The 21,009-nt window shown below is 41.1% G+C and overlaps 1 protein-coding gene and 1 pseudogene across 1 annotated transcript in view; both read right to left on the minus strand.

The window, feature by feature from the left end:
* Shisa9 (shisa family member 9) overlaps nt 1-21,009 on the minus strand; it is a 321,503-nt gene that overhangs the window by 37,256 nt on the left and 263,238 nt on the right. The gene's annotated exons all lie outside the window — the stretch shown is intronic.
* On the minus strand, nt 777-1,581 carry LOC101579915 (annotated as a pseudogene).

The raw sequence follows: 21,009 nt of genomic DNA on the forward strand, positions 1-21,009 counted from the left end.
CACAGATCCGGGCGAGGTCAGAGAATACGCACTAAGACATCTCTAGGGAGAGGGAATCTCCTGTCTCAAGTAACTTTCTTCCTACTGCAGTCTCCCCATCAAATGACAAAGGCCCTGGCCAGATCTATGCTTTTTTGTGTCTGCTCTTATCCAGAGATCAGAACTTCCTACAATACCCAGAGAATAAGCAGAGTCCCCTGGTCCTGAGAATCTCATTTCTGGTGGAACCCATCTGTGCCCTTGCTTGTTGGACAAATTCTAGCTCTTATACTACTTATCAACTATAAAATGTCATACAATTTTTCCAAAATTTTCAACACTCACAAGGGACCATGTTTACAAGGCCACACTGATACTGCCCACAGCCTTCCCACCTCTCCACTCTTTCCATCACCTCTCTGGGCCACCAGATGCAACCTTATCCCCGTCTCTGTCTCCATGTGCATTACCATCAAAGATAACACAATACTTGCTTAAATTTTTTTCTCTCTCCTTTTTAATTATTTTTAACCAATGCTGCATGCTTTTATCTGGCAATCTGAACAACTAATTTGAAGACAACAATATGCAATATCACAGCCTTTGTTGAATTCCTATCATTTTGTTTAGTGAAATTCTGTATCATTTCTAATGTTTTTTTTTTACTATTTTTATTCTCTTTAAAAATGTGAAAAGAAATAAAAGCACTTTTAAAAAACAGTAAAACAAGAGTGGGGATTTGAGTGAATTTTGTTTTTGGGGGGGGTTGTTTTTGTTTTCTCCAAAGACAAATTTTATTGAGCCCCTCAGCTCTAGTTCTCTTTCTCCTGCACTGTCTTGGTTTCATGGAGTCGCCCAGTCCTGTAAGCAGCAACAAGACCCACTTTGCACCCTGCAGGGGCATCTCTGTTGATGGTTGAGGGTTTGCCAATGTGCTGGTGGCTGCCACCTCCAAAGGGATGCTCCACAAGATTCATGGCCACACCACGTACATGTGGCCAGCAGTTCCTCTTCACTTTGTATTTGTGGTAAGCTCAGCCAAACTTCAAGATAGGTTTATCAATTCTGCCACCACTAGCTACTAAACCAATAACAGCTCTGTTTTGCAGAGGAGATGACCTTTTTAGAACCTGAAGGCAGCTTTACTCTGGTCTTCTTGGTTTCAGGGTTATGGGATATGACTGTGGCATAATTCCCAGAGGCTTGGGCCAGCTTACCCCGGTCCCCAGATTTCTCCTCCAGGCAGCACACAATGGTACCCTCAGCATGGTGCCCACAGGGAGAACATTGCCAATGTTGAGTTAGGCCTTCTTGCCTCAATACACGAATTGGCCCATATGGACACCATCAGCGGTGATGAACAACTCGGTACACTTCTTGAATTGGTAGGGATCCCGAAGACCAGGAGATCTTCAGGATCTCCTTAGAGAGGAGTACGCCATGGCCCAGGTAGTGGATAATGTCCTTCATGATGCCCTTGATGTAACTGTGTCATTCTGTGAAGTCTATGGCACATAGATGAGCAGCACCCTTGCAAGGTTTCACATGGGTGTGAAACACAGAATCAGCACCCTTTCTGTGTCCATGGACCAGGAGGTCCATGATAGCAGGTCTGTACCCAAGCACAGCCGAAAGAGGAAACACTACATCCCAGATCCGCCTTATCTTCCTTGAGTAAATTTTGGATTCACACATTTCTTTCATTCACCAAAACATCTTTAGTGACACATCTTTGTGATACAAAATCTTTCCAAGACTCAGACCTCTAAACTCTAAGCTGGAACCATAGCAACTTCCTGAGGAAGATACTATGACTATTTGTTTGTTTGTTTGTTTGTTTGTTTGTTTGTTTGTTTTGTGGTACCAGGAATGGAACGCTGGACCTTGCACTTGCCAGGCAAGCATTCGTGCTGCTGAGCTATATCCCTGGCCCACACCATGACATTTAAAGACATCATGTAGCCCATGATAGCATCTCACCTGAAACAGTCTAAGCATCTAATACATGGTAGCTAATGATTTGTTGTCTTATCATCAGGAAATCAAAACAACATAAGGAAGTTGCCACGAGAAAAAGGTGGTAAATTTGTATAAAAGCCCCTTTGGGCCAGAATTCTTGAGCCTGTTCCAGGTTATTCAAGTGTATCAAAACTGGACCAATGAGAGCGAACAGATAGCAGATGTCCCTGCTGGGGTCAAATGCACTGGCAATTCTCACAACAGCAAAAAAGACAATAGACATTCAGAAATTAGAACAGAACTTTGGCTTTTAGCTCTGTTTTTCCTTTCTAACCTTTCCAAATCTTTGTGCTGAACATCCTTTTGAGAAGAAAACCTAAAAATTAGTTTGAAATACCATGCAGATTCATCTCTGGCCATAAGCAAAAAGAAAAACTCAAATCCAACTCAAATTTACCCTGTGTTTGTCAAAAGAGAACATAGCAGACCAAGCTTCCACCAGAAAAAAAATGTTCATATAAAAGCAACAGAGGAACCAGCAAGAGCTTGCAATGAAGGAAAAATTATAAACATACATATTGTAAAATCCTTTGGCAAATGAACCATTTGTGTTACCCAAGGGTTTGTATCTTTAATCATGAAAATATTTTTTTCTTATTTTGACCATTTAAGTTGGGAATATTTTACAACAAATTTGTTAAATATTTATTTAATGATCGCTTTTGGCCACTTTTTATGCAGGCTCTGGGAAACAGAGATTCATTTCAGAGTCTCAGGTTGTACCCTTAAGGAGAAGAAAGTCCAGAGTGGGAGGCAGGTCAGCAACGTGGAAGGTGAGGTGGATGACAAGTTACAATCAGCACGGCTAATCAGCACAGCTAGTGCCATGATACAGCAGAACAAACGCCCCCGTGAAGCACAAGATGGAGCCACCTAACCCAGTTTTAGAAGACCCAGATAAAAGAAAGAATATGAAAGATGGTGAAAGAACAAGTCATGCAATTTTAACTAGAAGTAGTATTGTGTGTATATAAGAATGTGTATATCCATATGAAGCACTGCTATGCAGAGTCTCCAAACTCGAAGTGACTTTGCCAGAGGCCAAGTGTTGGATGACTCTCCACATCCACAAGTGTGGGATGACTCCTCCATATCAAGACAGAAAAGCAGAGAAACAAAGCTATTGGGTTCTAAAGTCATCTACTGTTTTCCTGACGTCTGAACCCAGAAGTCCCTTATTCTTTCTTTTCTAAAATGGATCTAACTTACTCCGTTGTCAAGGGATGGTTACAGAAATTAGGAAAACCACAAAACCTCACTCTGATTTATATTCTCAACATCAAGTAAAAAGGAATGCTAACTGAAAAAAAATGTGTATATAGAAACTACAGCAATTGCTATTGCCTTTGAAGAGGACATCTCTACAGGACTCCTACTATTGCTGGAATACAGTTGCCCTCCCTGAGACTTGGGTTGATATTTCAACTCCAGTGTAATAGTGTTGAAAGGCAGTGGGAACTTGAGGAGATACGTAGATCAGAAAGAAGGATTAATAAATGTTCATGGGACTGCATTAGTTACCATGAGAGTAGCTGTTCTAAAACAATGCTGCCCTTTATATTTTGTGTCTTATTATGCAACCACTTTGCTCTCTTCTTTCCTGCTATGTTGTGACAAAGCATCATGCCATTGTCAAATACAGCCATCTAGTTTTAGACTTTTCAGCCTCCAAAACCTTGGGATATGTTGGACATGGTGGTGCACGCCTATAATTTTAGAACCAGGGAGGCTGAGGCAGGAGCATCAGCAAATTTGAGGTCAGCCTGGGCTACATAGTGAGTTAAAGGACAGCCTGCACTACAGAGGGGACATTGTTCCATAGAACAACAACAAAAAAAAAAAGACATGAATCTGCTTTTTCCCATATAAATTACACATTCATATTCTGTTACAGAAAAATGGACTAAAACAAGTATTTGATAGCACAGCATTAATATTATAAATATAGAGGATTGCTTAATGCCCCAGCAGCCATTACAGCACTTCCTCTACGGATAGTCACTCCCTGAGGATCACGGTTCAGTTTCCTCCTCTTCTTTTGCACCCTCCCCCCACCCTCTCTTTTTATGTAGTCTTCCTTCAAACTCCATCACTTCTAATGTGCCTTATCAGCCACATGGTAAGCACCAGCCAGTCTGTTGGCCTTGTTTCAAGACCTAATGTGTGGTGGGATTGTAAACTATATACCCAAGCTTATTAGAATAAGTTATGCACTAACAATCACATGAAAAAAAATATTTTCTTCTGTAAAATGCTCTGTTTTATGTTTTATGGAAACTAATGCTGACTCATAGCTTAAATACCACATCCCTGAAGACCTCCCTGAGCTCCACCCTATCACTAAATGGAATTGTGTGCTGCATAATGCATATTACTGCAAGTATGACAGTGGTCTCATAAGACTTTATTGCCTAGTGATGTTGTAGTCATCTTAGTTTATGTAGTACACTCCATGATGTTTGTACAATGACAAAATTGCCTAAGAACATCTCTCTCAGAACATAGCCTCATTGTTAAGCAAAGCATAATTTACTTCTACAGTTCCTTTGACAAGTTTGCTAGGACTTACATAACAAAGTACCCCAAACTGAGTGATTTAAAGACAGAAATTTGTTGTCTACCATTCTGAGGGCTTAAACATCCAGGGTCAAGATGTGAGCAGAGTCAGCTCCACTCAGGGTGGTGAGAGAATATTGCTCAGGACCCGTGGCTAGCCTCTGATGGTTAGCTGGCATCTTCATCATTTCTTGGTTTATAGATGCCTGCTTTCATCTGCATACAACATCTGCCCTTTGAATATCTGCATCTAAATTACCTTTTTACATAAAGACACAAGTCTTGTTGGATAGAGGCCATTCCTGCCCCAGCCTGAACTAATTTCAACTAATTGTATCTGCAGTGAGCCTATCGTCAAAGAAAGCCACATTCTAAAGCACTAGGTAGGTCTGCAGCATATAAATTTGAAGGGGCACATTTTAATTCAGAACATTCTGCTAACTTTAATTTCTTACTCATGTGAGTAGTTCCTCCCCCCATACATCTTTTAGATCAAAGGAATATGTTCATTTCCTTCAGCACTTCACATCCAGTGCCTTACTTGGCCCTTAAGTGGGATTGAATTCTAATATAGAAAAGGAAGATGAAAGGAGTTCTTTTTTTCAGTCACCTGCTATATGACAGCAGCATACAAGGTGATTTACCTAAAAGTTAGACATTACTCAAAGAAAATTGCATGGGATTTAATATATTGTCTTAGCAAAATGGCCATTTTGTTTGTTCTGAAATTTGTTTTTTTTTCTGAGAAAATGTGCAGTGGATAAATGTTTTGTTTATGGACCACTTGATGCTTGTGATGGAAAATGACAAGAATTTTTAAAAAACAAGGTAATAAAACAAATGATTGTACTGGGTTTATCTTACTCATGAAACAAAGGTACTACACAGATGAGCGAATAAGTAACACAGCATTTTCCCCCATGAATAGAGGAGGAGATCTGAATAATTGATCACAATTTTCTGAGAAACTCTACACAGGCTTGGAGGAGCCTCTGAACGATCCTACTGTAGGGATTATTTTAGAAATTTCTCACCGTGAACCGTTTGGCTCAGCTTAGGGGGAAGCTGCATGTGGCCAACTCAGGGAGTGTCCCCAGTGCCAGGCAGGCTAAGATTTGCTAGGGAATAAAAGAAGGTGGGCAAGTTATATGGATGCAGAACTAACAAGGATAGGGCAAGTTCTCCTGTCAATTCAATGCTTCTAAACCACAGGGGGAAAGCCTGGCTTTTTTATAATGGGCTTCAGAATTGAAGTTTGAGCGATGTGACAATACAGGCGGTGACTTGAGCTCTGTAGCCCCACCTTTCCTTGTTTATAAAATGTTGAAATTTTTATTATTTATGGAGATTGCCCACTTTCAAAATTATCTCACAAACTGAATTCAGAAAAGCAAAATAATAAAAACAATACAGAAAAAGTATAGTGTCAAATGAGGGAAACCCATTGTCCAATTTGGGATATCCCAGATTCAAACATTTTCTTGATTGGATCCTGTCTTCTCCAAACTTGCTGGCTATTCCAGCACCATGAAGCTTCCTGTCATCATCGCCTCTGTGAAGCTTTGTGTCCCTCGCCCTTCACCCATGACACCTGTTGGCAGTTGTGTGCCTGTTTATTACTCATGATGTGAATTTCTAAGCTTTTGCTGCATTTCCAGGTAATGACCCTCTTTCGTCTTTGCTGATCCTTTAGAGCAATTCTAAGTGACTATGAGTTCATTCTCCTCTCCTCAGCCCTAACACATGTTTGAAAGGTGTATCCTTCTCTACTCCTATCAAATATTTCAGATTCATTTTCCCCTCCCAGTTCCATCATCTTGCCTGCAGACCAAACCACCACTGTCTCTGACCTAGTGATGTGCCTCTTTTCCTGTTGTCCACTTTCAATCCATTAGCTACCTGCAAGCCAGGGTGATCTTTAATGCGCACATTGTACCAAACCACTTCCTGCTCAAACACATTTTCATCAATTCCCATGGCACATTAACGTAAAAGTAATAGCCACCGTATAAACGAGGTCCTGCCCGATCCAGCCCCGCCCACCTCTACAGCCCCGCCCACCTTTACCGACCCAAGACGCGACCTTCCTTTCCGACCAGCGCTCTTCGCTCTCATCTCGAGCCTGCAATAGGCACAGCATTTCCCCCCTCAGAGCCTTTGCACATATTTTTCCCTTTGCTTCAAATTTTCTCTCTTCCAATTTCTCATTCATCATTTTGAACTCTGCTCCTATCCATGTTTTTAGGAAAGGTTTTGCTGAGCCTGCTTTCTATATAAATCTGAGTCCTCCCATCATAGTAATCATAATATGAATTATTATTATTAAAAGGCAACAAAATAATAATAACAATAGCTATACCCTTTACTTGTCTTTATGATCAAATTTATTAAATATATTTACTTGTGCAACTATTTATTTATTGTTTTAAAGATTTATTTATTTGGTACAGGTCCCTACTGTGCAGCTCAGATTTGTAGTGATCCTCCTGTCTCAGCCTCCCCAGCTCTGGGATTACAGGTATATGCCACCATGCCCAGTTTCAGTGGCCAGCTCAGTGTGGGGCCAGCAGGACATGCTGTACCAGGAATAGAACCTGGGTCCTTATGCTTGCCAGGCAGGCACTTAGACTGCTGAGCATACCTGTCTCACTGACATAGTGGGCAATGACCACTTCTACATTGCTCATCAGTGTAATGCCAGTGCTCAACACAATGTCCAGTTCTTGGCAACCATTCAGGACATTGGTTTTATTGTAAGAGTGAACTAACGCTGATCACTGGATTCAGGTGTTACTCTGAATGGCTCGATGGTTCCCTCAGGGATCTCCTGAAGCAGAAATAACTTTCCATCTGAGAAGACTTTCTCACCTCAACTCCCAGGAAGGTGAGATTTTGCATCCTACTTAGTGTTCTATGCAATGTTGATCATTTTGATCCCATGAGAAGAGTCAAATCTGATTTTCCCAATTTCAAACATCTAAGAGCTTGAGTTCTAGTTCAGTCAGTTTTCATTTTTCTACACTGAGCACAAATTTCAGCCATGGCCAGGATACTCTGGGGTTAGGTATCCTCTACACCTGGTTTAAACATCTGAGGCCTGAAACAGGAGCGCGGCCACAAAAGGCTTATTGTAGAAAATACTCACCAACAGGGCTGAGAGTTGTCATTTTGTCTTGTAAGTCAGAAAAACAACAGATATATTGAGTATAATAGCTCTTCTAGGGATAAAGTAGTTTAGTTATTTTTTTTAAGATTCTACATTCTCTTAATAAGCACATCAAGGATATTGTAAATGTCTAGAGGTAATGGATCTAGTGAGTTTACCAATGGCCATTTGCTTCATAGACTCAGGATTTCCTATCCAATTGATATCTCTGTCACGTTGTAAATCCCTAAATGTATGAGCTACGTTCAACTCAAAGAAAGAGACCTTGAAAACTATCATTTGAAGTCTCTTCTTGTTGGTTTGTTTTGGTTTGGGGCATTTAGATTCATTTTGTTTGAGATGAAGTTATCACTATGTATTTTTCAGGCTGGCTGTGATTCACTGCTTAGCCCTGGTTGGCCTGGAAATAAAGGCAATCTTCTTATCTCAGCCTCCTGAGTGTTGGGAGTATAGGCATGTGCCACCATACCTGACTGAAAAAGTCATTTCAAGTTTTATACATTAATGCAATGCTGCTCCCAATGCAATGACACACACATTCTTCTGCCAAGGAATAGCAGTGGGGATTTTGGCTATGATTTTCCATTTTGGAGTTAAGAGAAGCCTGATCTTCTCCCATTCAGTGGCTTCACCTCGTCATTTCATTTTTTGCAGTTGAGCCATGGTTCTGGGTTTCCATTGAGAAACCTCAAAAGTATTAATTCAACCCGTCATGATAGCACTTGCCTATAATCCTGACATTTTGTGAAGCTCAGGTAGAAAGATTATAAATACAAGCCCAATCTGGGGGCAACTTAGTGAGTTGCTATCTCAAAATAATGGAGTGGTATAGCATGCAGCTTAGTGTGAAGGTCTTGTGTTCAAATCATAGTGCTGCAAAAAACAAAAATTCATATGACTAATGCTGAAGAATCTTCACATTTTTCCAGCTCTACCCGTATTCCCAAAGGGTCATCACTTGGGCCAGGATCACTGAGGCATGCTTTTTTATGAGTTTGTCATCTCTTCTCTGCTTAAAAGGAAAGAAGGAGGAATGTGGGCCCACTCTTGCCTAGGAATCCCAGCCCTGCCTTCAGGAGTGACATGGCTTTGTGTACTTTTCTTAACATTCTTGAATTCTTGGCTTCTTCTACTATAAAATAGTGATAATCGTAGGAGCTATTGATAGTAACAGTGATGTCAGCATAAAATACAATAAAGCCTGCAAAGTTGTTTTGCCTGACACATAACACTTTAGTAGACACCAGTGAAATTTGTCATTGTTATGCAGCTATCTAGCCACTCAACACCTTAGATGTCACAACTGAAATAGGAGAAATGTTTGCTTTGGCTCTCAGACTACCTTCTGCTTAATATCAGGCTTTTCTAGAATTACATATACTATTACTGAACAGAGCAGAAAAGAGGAATGGAGTGGCTGCTGAGAAACCAGGTGTGGAAACAGACTATGGCAACTAATGTTTATCAGGACACACTCGCCGCCTCTCCCACTCCCTGGGTCACATTATTATGCACAAACTTGGATTCTCTCCAAGTTCTCCCATACCTGATGCTGGATACTGGTTTTTCAGTTCCACATTCCCTACTCCTAGAATGGGCAAAAGTATGGGGATAGGCCATGGACTGTGCCAGGGATAGGGAGGGCTCTCTCAGCATCTTAAAGCTAGATGACTCTGCCACATAGCCAAGGGGGTCAACATGTTCCCATGGTGGTACGAATGGATCTGATCACATTTGTCTGTCTTTTTAAAATTAAATTAATGAAGGCTGCTCAATGGTGCAGTCAGACGGGTACCACGGGTCATTTAAGCCTGCCAGTGAGACATAGGCACTATGGCCCCATTGTGAGCATATTAAATGTTGAGGGCTGTAGATGATATTCATCTGTGTGCCATGGATGAGCACCCACTCCATCTACTCTGTCAGTAGCAAGAAGTGTGACCAGAGGAATCTACGTGTAAAATGTGAGGCTGAAATGGAGAGGTAGAAGCTTCTCTGGGGTACAGCAGAACTGTGAGCCTTAAAGCTTCTCCCAGGGCCTTCAAAAGGTTGACAGACTATAAATAAGTAAACAATCAGACCCAAATGGGAAGGGGGGTGGACTTTCTCAGAAATCTACCAAGTTGACAGCCAACTCTCCAGATTCCAGGTTGCATCTCTCTCTCTCCTCTGTCTCCCCTTCCCCCCCACACACACGTATACACACACACACACACACACACACACACACACACATGACCCATTACTGTATATGAACCGTAGGTACAGAAGACACTCTGGGCATCTGGGAAAAATAAAATAGCCTATCTCTTTTCTCGATGCTTTCACTTGCACTTCAAATCCAAGCCCATCTTCCTCTCTATTCTCCATATAATCTCAGAATAATCCTATTTATTCACCATTCATTCATTCATTCATGTCTTCATGCATGGTTCTGCAGTCCCTGTATATACAAGGCATCATCCCAAGCACTGGTGCTACGTCAAGAAAATGGTGGCTCTAGATGCTATCTCTTAGAGCTCAGAATATACTAGGAAAGACAGAAATTTGTCCCCCAAAATTTACATGAATGAATCCATACTTCTATAATGGCTTTCAGGAATTTTTTGGAAAGTAGCTTGCACAGTCTACTTGTGATGGCATATTGTGACAAACTAAATGTAATATTTTCCCCAGCACATTTTTATTAGTATGTGTCTGCATTACATAATGAGTACATCCCTTTTGGGGAGTTAGCATTGTACGTAGTGCATCTTAATTCTTCTTCCACCCCATTCCCTTCCCAACCTTCCCACCTCCTTCCCACTCTTGATTCACTTTCCATCAGAGAAAGACGTATCTTCCACTTCCTATCACCTCTCTTTTATTTTGCTCTTCCTTTTTATTTTAGGTTTCCCACATAATAGAAAACATGCAGTAGCTTAGCTAGGTTTCTGATTTATTTCGTTTAACATTATGATCTCAAAGGGCATAAACTAATGACCGAAACTTATCCTTCTCTAAGAAAGAGTTCTCCTCTAATGCAAGTACCACATTTTCTTTATCCATTCACCTGTTGAAGGACATGTTGACTGCTTCCAAGATTTGGCTCTCATGAATTGTGCTGCAATAAACATGGATATGCATGTATCACTGTGATGTGATGTCTTCACCTCTATGGGAGAAGATACCTACAAGGGAATCGCTGGGTTGAACACTAATTCTACTTTCAGGTTTTTGAAGAATATCTGTACTTAATTCTATGGTGGTTGTAATACTTCACAGTCCCATCAAAAATACTGAAGTATTTCTTTTTCCCTGCAGCCTCACCAGCACTTGTTATTATTTGATTTCTTAATAATCACAGTTCTTTCTGGGATAAAGTAGAATCTCTGTGTTGCTTGAATTTATATTTTTCTAAAGGTCAGAAATGTTCTTAATGTATTCACTGGACATTTGTGCTTCTCCTTAGAAATATCTGTTTATTCCACTTGCCCATTTTTGATTGGGTTCTTTTATTTTGGATGGCCTAATTTTATGTGCTCTTTATACATTCTAGATATTAGCCCTCCGAGGAATAGCTGGCAAAAGTTTTCCTATTCTGTGAGTTGTATCTTCAATCTGTTGGTAGTTTCTTTTGCTGCACAGAACTTTCTTAAATTGATATGATCCCATTTGTTGATTATTGACACTATTTCCTATGCAGCTGAAGCTCAGTTCAGAAAATCCTTGCCTATGCCTAATATTCAACAGTTTTACCTATTTTATCTTCTAGTATGAGTTTCTTTTTCATCATTTAGATATTTGATCCATTTTAATTTTAGTAGAGCATGTGATGAGATGTACGGGTCTAGATTTAAACCACTACATGTAGATATCCAATTTCCCCAGTGATGGGTTTGGAGTCAAAGTTTCCCACGCACCCTGCCCCAAACACTCTCCCTCTTGGTTTCCCAGGCACCCCCAAATTATGTCCCCTTTGGCCCCATGCAGAGCCAAACCCCAAACTGCAGAACAGGTCCACCTGACTTTGACCTGGGCAAGCAACCATGAAACTTTCCTTTGTTAACATCGAAAGTCCTCCCACAGACCAGGTAGCCCTGCCAGAATTAGCCTTCCCGCAGCTGTTCCAGCTCACAAACACCCCACCACCACCACCACAAAGCACCTTAAAAATCTCTGTGCTTTGCCTTGTTTGCTGCTGTCTTGGTCCACTAGACAGCCAGCCAGCTTGCTGCTCCAATAAATCTCCTCACATCAGAATGCCTGATCTAGTCGATAGCATGGGTTCGTACCTAACACTCAGCATCATTTATTAAAAAGACTATCTTTCCTCCAATGTATGATTTTGGCCCTGCTGTCAAAGATCAAATGCCTCCAACACTTTTCTGTATGCAATAGCACTTCTTCATTGGGCAGATGACCAGAGGGGCAGCTGGGGTCTCTATGGAGTCTGCACAATAGAAACAGACTACAGAAGAGCCCAATTCTAGGTTTTTTAGCTTCTGAATACAGTACTGATGTGAAGAAGCATTTGCTGAACTCGGCTTTGTTTCTATCTCTGAAGCTATCAAAGAATATAGGCTACAAGAGAGGAAAAAGTTAAATAAGAGAACAATTAGAAGAGCCATTCCTGTGTTTTCTAAGCTAGGTCCCATGTGCTCTTCATGGTAGAGGGAAAATGCAGCTCTTGAGAACCCTCCAGTCCCCAACATCTGAGAATGTGGCCACAGATGAGAGATACCCCCAGATGGTAGGCTGGGCAGAAAGAAGGAAATTCAGAGACACTCAGGCTTTCTCCAACAGTATTTGAGAAGGCCCTCCTGTTCAGGGCTCTCTGAGATCAAAAGCTGGGAAATCACTTATAATTGGAGCCATGTGTTCTCCTCAGCTTCAGAGGAACCATGTGCATGAATAACATTCAGTCAGCTTCACAGCTTATTGTCTCAACTACAGCTTAAGAACAGGAGGGAGAGAAGACATGTGGGTGATCTGAGGGTTGCAGATCTGTAAGCCCATTATCTGTCTTGAGCTCCAGCCCACCCTACCACCCACTCTTCTGCGTGAGGTTAAAATATCACAGTAAGCCTGCAATTATATTTTATTTGTGGGGGGAAATGGTGGTGAGTTAAAAAGCCAGCTTACAAATGTACTGGGCACCACTGGTTATGTAAGTGAGAGAGGCCACATTTGAGTCTTAATCCAGAAACTCCACTGCAGGTTCACAGAATTGGGTCTGCTGGCTGTCCTGGGCTGGGCTTCCCTGTGTCTGTAAGTGGCTCCTGGCCCTGCCTGGCATAGAAGCATTGGGTATAAGAGATGTTGCATCAGACAGTGGCCAAGACCCAGGTTCTGATGAGAGGAGACTTTGAGACTCCACAGACTTTGGAGTCAGGACAGCACCATAGTAGTAGAGCAGCATGGATTGTATAATGCCAGAGTAGAGAAGAAAATGAGCACCACTGTGGTATGAGGATGGATGGCCCATGGTGGCTAGAACTGGACAGCATACCAAGAGCTACTATTGAAGCCAGAGAATGACCAGAGGTCATGCTCAACCCCCTAGTTTATCTAGATTCTGTGTATGCTCACAAACTCATAATTGCTACCATTTTACCTTTAGAATAAAAGCTAAAAATAGATATCACACTTCATTTTTAAAAGATATATAGTTACATTTTGGGAGAAATGAACATGCATCTCTGTTCAAATCTCACCTCTGCCACTTAATAAATATTTATTTTGGCCCCTTTAGGTATTCTCTCTCTCTGTCTCTGTTTCTCTCTCTCTCTCTCTCTCTCTCTCTCTCTCTCTCTCTCTCTCTCTCTCTGCCATAGCCTCACATATTCTAGGCAAGTACTCTCTCACTGAGCTATAGCCACAGCCATTTAATTTTTTTTTGCCACCAACTTCAGTTTTCACTGATCACAGTAACAACACAGTGCGACCTTGCACTTGCAGTCCCTCTGCCTCAGCTGCCCAAACACCTGGGATTGCAGGCTTGCACAGCCAAACTGAGATCTCCTGCTTGGTTTCTTTATATGTGATCTTTTAAGCAGAGTGATACCACCCCAACAGCCTTGAAAACATGTGGAAGTGTGGAGAGGCTTTCCTTCAGTGCCTGGCATTAAGAAAGATGCGGGCTGCTAAGTGCCTTGCGATTATTCCTGACACATCTAGGGATCCACCTAACTCACGCTGGCAGCACCTGCTGAGAAGCACAGGCACTCACCAAAAACCCCTTGATGGCCAACTGCAGAATTGCTTTTCATCAGCTGTGCCTCTCCTGAAGACACAGACAGCCTTCACTCCCTCCGGGCCTGTGGTGAGTTGAAGGCTGAGTTGATGCCAACTTCAGAAGTCTGCCACTAGCCATGCCCTGTACACTCCCAGAACTCTCCAGTCTCCTATGTGATTTTATCATCTATTCTCTTATTTATGCTCTATAATCACACTGGAACATAGGAAAAATCATTCTCTTCTTATTTTATTTTATCTACTTTTATTGATAGATGACATATAGATTTATGGGGCACAATATGCTGTTTTGCTACATGTGTATACTGCATAGTGATCCAAAGTGGGTAATGATACATCCATGATTTTAAATCTTTTATTTCTTTGTTGTGAAAATATTGAAAATTCATCAGAATTTGAAATTTCTTCCTTATTCTCTGTTACTCCCCTTTTTGAAAGGGAGAAAACAAGGCGCAGAGAGAAAACCCCACAGACAGATCTGGGACTCAAGTTCAGATGACTCCAGTCCCTTTGGGGCCCCACATTGGGAACAAGGACTGAGGCGTAGACCTCCCTCGTCTCCCAGCCTTGGTTTATAATGATCCTCAGGAAATAGCCAGGGTGCCATGTAGCCCTTTCCTGAATGAGGAGCCTTCTTTTTCCTACCTCAGAGATCCTGATGCAGAGATAGTGAAGGGGCCTCCTTGACACCACCCCACCCCAACCCCTGCCTCTGATGCACTCACAGGGCTGCCTGGTCCCTGAGGTGAAGCAAAGGCAGAGGGACCTGATGCCCCATCCCTTTCTCCTATGCCCCATCCAACCCACCCGAGAACCTGAGGATTGGACACCACCACTTTCTTCTGCTCAAGCCCAGTCCTACTCCTAACTTCACTATTCTCATCCCTGAACCCAGAAGCTGGCCTGGTCCTACTGATTCCTGCTCATGAACACATCTCACATTTCTCAGCCTCCATTTTTGAACTCTGCTCTGTGCCCACTTTCCCTTCCCTATTGATGCCACCATGATCTCTCTGGGACCTCACTGAGAAGGAAAGGGACTGATGAACCCTAGCAGAGCTTGGAGATGACCACAATGATGAACAAAAACTGCTTCACTTAAATTCACCAGCTGATAACTAGGAGGAGGAGTTGTGTTCTCAGAACCCAGCACAATGCTGGGCTCCAAGGATATTCACCAGTTATTAGGTAAACAAACAGGCTCTGAAATTTGTGACATGAGAAGGTACTGCAATTAAAATATTTATTTAATGTGTCAACTCTACTCCTGGACTCCTGGAGAAGGAGGGAGGGAGGGAAGGAGAGAGGGAGAGAGAAATGAGATGAGATGAGATGAAGAGTATGTAGAAGAGACACATACACTTCTATGATCATTAGAACAATATTCACAATAGCCAAGAAACAGAAACAACCTCTGTGTCCATCAACTGAGGACGGATATAGAAAATGTGATACATAGACACAAAGAGACCTTATTCAGCCATAAAAATGAATGAAATCCTGCCGTTTGCAACAACATGGATAGAATGGAGATCATTCTATTAAATGAAATAAGGTAGGAGCACAAAGGTAAATACCATAGGACCTCACTCAAATCTGAAAAAGTTCAAAGTTAAATCAGAAAAAGTTGATCTCACTGGAGTTGAGAGTAAAATGGTGGCTAACAGAGACTGGAGAGAGTAGGAGAGGAAAAGGGATGGAAAGAGATTGGTCAGCATGTGCTAAGTTCTAGAAAGATAGGAGTAAGAAGTTCCAAAGTATTTTTGCATAGTAGGGTGCATAGAATGTAATGTCCATTTCAAAAAGCTAGATGAAAGAACTAAATGTTAGTAAATGTTTGAGGAGATAGATACATTTAATCTGATTTGCACAGTATGTTATATGTGTATTAAACACTGTATGTTATCCTATTTATATATATATATATAATTTTTATTCTTAATATAATAGTTCAAAATAAATTTAATTTAAAAATAAGGAAATTTTAAATTAGTATATTTGACAACTAGATACCAGGTAAAAATATATTGTGACACCTCTAGCTGACATTAGCTGGACAATACACTTAACATGGAACTGGAAAGACCTTTGGAAGCCATGTAGTCTGATTCTTCATTCTAGGGAGTGAGATGAGAAGCTAAGGTGTGACTTGAGGCCACAGCAGTGAGCCAGATTGTGGGAACTCACGCTCCCTAGTCCTTGTGATGCTTCCCAGAACCTCCTGCCTTCTCCGAGCTAATGTCTCCAAGCCCTTCCAGACTGCTCAGCCATCTCCTCGTCCCCAAGTCCCAAGCTGGAGCAGATACCTGCTGCTTTGCTTTGCCCCCAAAGCTCACTCACCTCTCGGCACACTCAACAGACTCTACTGTCATTTCTGGATTTCTCACTTACCTTATTTTTTTGCTAGACTAAGCTTTCCAAATCTTGGTGAACCTGATTCCTTGGGACAGATCATCCTTTGCTTGGAAATGGGAAGCTTATCCGTGTATTGCAGTGAACTTAGGGCTCAACCTATTCTTTCCCCTGAGATGATAGTAGCACTCCCTGAAAGTTATAATAACCAGAACTACCTCCAGACATTGATAAATACTTCCAAGTGGGTGGGGTTGCCCTCAGTTATTTGCTCACCTACATGGCTAGGTTTATAAGAGCAGAAACAGTAGCTTCTCGTGCTTTACATTCCTGTTATATACTACACATCCTGGAAAATGTTAACCATATAATAAATTGAATCCATAATAATGAAAATAAATGTTTTGTGTGTTTGATTCTGTGTGTGTGTGTTTGTGTACATTCATTTTTACATGCACGCCACTGCCACATTGCTGTTTCTAAAACACATGGTCAAAGAATATAAGAGGTTTTGTTCTTTTGGACTACATTCAACATTTCTCTGTGTTTGAAGTGTATTGCTGAAACAAAAGTTTAAAAAAAATGCTGGTGCTGATTAGAATTTAACAACCTTTTGTTTCTGGATTAGTGAGTGAATGTGTGTGAGAGAGTATACACAGCATTCATCTCATCTGCTGATAAACAGTTCCTTTTCAAGCAATATTCACATAGAGAAGAAAATATAGTTTTCAAGGAAACAAGAAAACTCTCTCCATTTCATTCCATTTCATAAAAGACACATTACCAGGTCATTAAAGCACCATTATACGTTGAGCTTCTAATGCACTGGTCTTTACTTGGAAGCACATAGCAATCACAAGCAGAATTTTTATTGCCAGATGAACAGATCGAGAAGTAAGATATTATGAAATGTGCTATTAGGCAGCAGATAAGTAATTAGGTGACAAGCAAAATACATTATTCGGCATTTCAAAATATTTCCACTTCATCACCAGTTCATTAAAATCCTGCCTCCTCTCTCATACCCACTAGGAATTTACAGCAAGACTATTTACCAAAAATAAATATAAAATAAAATCATCAAGATAAGTGAATTGTGATTAAGTCATACAATTGTTTTTAGCAATTTTCTGCAAGCCCTGACACACGTGTGAAATCAGAAGTTGTCACTGGGAAGCTGAATGATGGCTGCTACTCTTGCCAACATGAAGGTGGCAAAATTCTGGTTTTGTCATTATTCCCCACAAAAGGAACTGAGGAGGCACAGATGGTGCCCTAAAGGCAGTAGTCAAAACCCAAATTGAGATGATTGTGCATCTTTAAAGGGTCTCCATGCTCTGATTTTATCCTATGACTAATGACTGTATTCAGTACCAATTTCTCCTTAGGAAGATAATCAGCAAGCTACCTGGTAGTTTCTGCTTAGTTGGTGTTCCTAAAACCTCTTGTCTGTTGAGGCAAGGCTTTCTCATATGGTTAGGACTATGAAGATACACAAGGTGTGGACTGCAGAGCTTGTCATTTCCCTGGGCATCTGCAACACCAGGCCAAAGTTACCATCCACTGAATCCTTACTGATCAATTTATTTGACAGCCAATTGACTTAGCAAGAACAATAAGCAAAGTAGAGACACAGGTGAGAGGCCTCAAAGGTAAGAGAAGTAAGATATATCCACTTCATGTTACAATGGCAAAAGAGAGGAGAGAATAGGGAAAGGGAGATAATGTGGAGACTGGGAGGAGAAAAGGAGGCAGGAAGCGGGGAAGAGAGGTGGAAAAAAAGAGAAGGTCGTAAAGGAATGAGATTAGGTAGGAAGGAAGGAAATGTCTTACATAAAGCATACCAAATACTAGGTAAAGTATTCTTGCCTGGATTACTTCATAATAGCTATCCAAGACTAGAAATCCTATGACAGCTAGCATTTCATACATGAGGAGACAACTAAGAGATAAATTCACTCAGCATCACATAATGTTGTGCCTTGGTCATACACACAGTCCTGTCACCCCTAACGGTTCCCATTCTCTCAGACTGAAGTCAAAATGACAGTTCCTAAGATGGGCCACTTGTGCCCACTCTCCAGACTGCCCTGTCATTCACATACATCAGCCACTATCTGCTTTCCTCCTATTTCCTAAACATCCTTGGTTCTTTTATGCTAGGGCAAGATGTCATCACTTTTCCTTTACCTGAAACACCTTGTATCCTTCCATTCACCCCACTAGTTAGCCCTTTCTTCCTTCACATTAGCTTTGGGACAGAATTTCCTGGCCCTCCCTGGCAATATCAACAGTCCCTCCCAATATAATATAACTACCTCATCCATTATTTCTACCCCACTGACAGTCTGTGATGTCTTGATTATTGGAAAGTTCTTCTCGATGAATGGTAGAACTCCAAGTTTCAGGCCCTTGCCTACTGTACTCAACCTTGAATCTGCAATACCTACCACAGTATTTACCACAGTATACAGCTTATATGTCCATCATATAGATGAATAATGAATAATTGCATCTCCATCTTATACTTTTAAACCCAGGCATAGAAACTCAGAATGAGATTTTCATGGCAGCCAGAGACACAGAGAAACCCAGGAATCCCCAGGAGAACAGGGATCCAAGACTGGGACACAACATGCACAAACCCACCCAGAGTGGTCTTCTGCCATCATTAGCCGTGGGGCACCTACAGACTTCACTACAAAGACTGCATTACTCTCTCACTTCTGATACCAGCTGCTCAGAGTTGATTTAGAAACCCACAGTTAGGGAACCACAGTGAGGAGTTTTACAATTTTTTTGTGTGTTTCCTTCTACCCCTTTAAAAATGATAGATCAGCCACTCCATGTTTTTCATAAATTCTTTAACCAGAGTTACATTTTTTTCATCTGCATTCACATTGAGGACTCTTTATGAAAATGGCTATAAGAGAGGAATTTAATGGGATTATGATTTTTTAAAGCTCTATCACTCTAATTAATACCCCAGAGGGGAAATTTTTTTTTGCAACATAATGGCCTTTCAGTGTTAAGAGGGCTTAATATTATGGTAAAATATGTTAACTTTCTTGGCACTCTGACCCAACTGATAACATGAAAAGGGAACACATCTGTCTTTCCTGTGCTTCTGCCACCACAAATGGCGTTGTTTTCGGTATTTTCATAATGAACTAATCAACTGCTTATTCACTAATTGCATCTACATTAAAAACTTATTACCCTGTATACAGGCAGCTTTATAATTGACCTTCCAACCAGGGGGAGGGGTGAGGACCACAGGGCCACTGTGAAACGGACAAAACAGGGCAGGCTATTTTTCTCTTCTCTGAAGCAGGTGTGAGGTCTTCTGTCGGGTCACGCTATGCAGAGATGGAAATCCAAAAAGTGGAAACTGCTCCTGTTTGTGGGTCTAGGCTTCAGCAGGTTTCACTATAATTATCAAAATGATGTTTTAAAAGTACTGTAATGATGACAATCACACATAAAATAAGCATTCATGCCAGCCAGGATGTATGCATCTTCTCCAATTCTCACATCAAGCCTGTGAAATAGCTATAGATGCCCACTCCTACAGAAAAAGAAGCAGGCTTACACAGGTGATTGTGGCATTCACCCTTCCAACTTCACTGTCTATGTCTCTGGCTCTTAACCTGACAAGAAATGCTAGGAAAATGAGAAACTAACCATGAATAGGATCCAGAGACAATTCAAGCTCTCACTTCCTCCTGGCTAACTTTTTCCGTGGCAGCAGTTTATAGTCTCCTCACAGTTTTCCTTTTCCCTTTCATGGTGTTATACAATCAGTGCTTGGTAGCATATCAAATGTAAGACACATAAAAAAGACTACATTTCCCAGCCTTCCTTGCTTGTAGTCTGGGACTATGCAAGTTTTTGTTGACCAATGAAATATATAGGTGAGAATGATTGAAAGTCTTCATAGTCATGTTTAGATAATGCTATAAAAGGAGGTAGACTATTGCATGGAAGTCAAAATCTGTGTAAGAAATAAGGTTTTACTGATTAAACTCCTGAATTGACATACTAGTATATAGCCTACTGTATCCTAACTGGGCTAACCCCCCAAATAATCACCATATTTCTCTGTCCTGTATTTAATCAATGCATATTACTAAGTACCTCTTGTGTACAAAGCAGCAGAGATCTGAGAGCAATCAAAACACAGTCTGGGCTCTCAAATAGTCTGGTCAGGTAGAGAGAAAATAAAGAACTAGGCCCTTTCTCCTGCCCGAGTCCTGCTTGCCAGCTCCACCATGCTCTCTCTAGACATTTTGGACAATGTGGGATGGATGAACAGGAGGCAGATGTACTATCAAGTCTTAAATTTTAGAATGATTGTCTCCTCAGCACTAGAAGGGGTTAAAGGTAATAACTAGAGGTGGAATTTCAATTGTAGTGATGTGTAATGGCAGCATGGAGCCTGCATTTCACAGAGGAAATCTTCTTTTTCTAACAAATCGAGTGGAAGATCCCATACAATAGGGGAGATTGTTTTTAGGATAGAAGGAAGATTCATGAAAAGCAAAATGGGCATATCAAGTTTTTTACCAAAAGAGGTACTAATGCTGATGATGATTGAGGCCCTATAAACAAGGACAATATTGGCTAGATAAAAAAGAGGTCATGGGGAGAGCCAGGGGATTTGTTCCTTATAATGAAATTGTGATGACCCTCATGAATGA

This window comes from Octodon degus, unplaced genomic scaffold, assembly GCF_000260255.1.
Source record: "Octodon degus isolate 3935 unplaced genomic scaffold, OctDeg1.0 scaffold00195, whole genome shotgun sequence".
NCBI lineage: Eukaryota > Metazoa > Chordata > Mammalia > Rodentia > Octodontidae > Octodon > Octodon degus.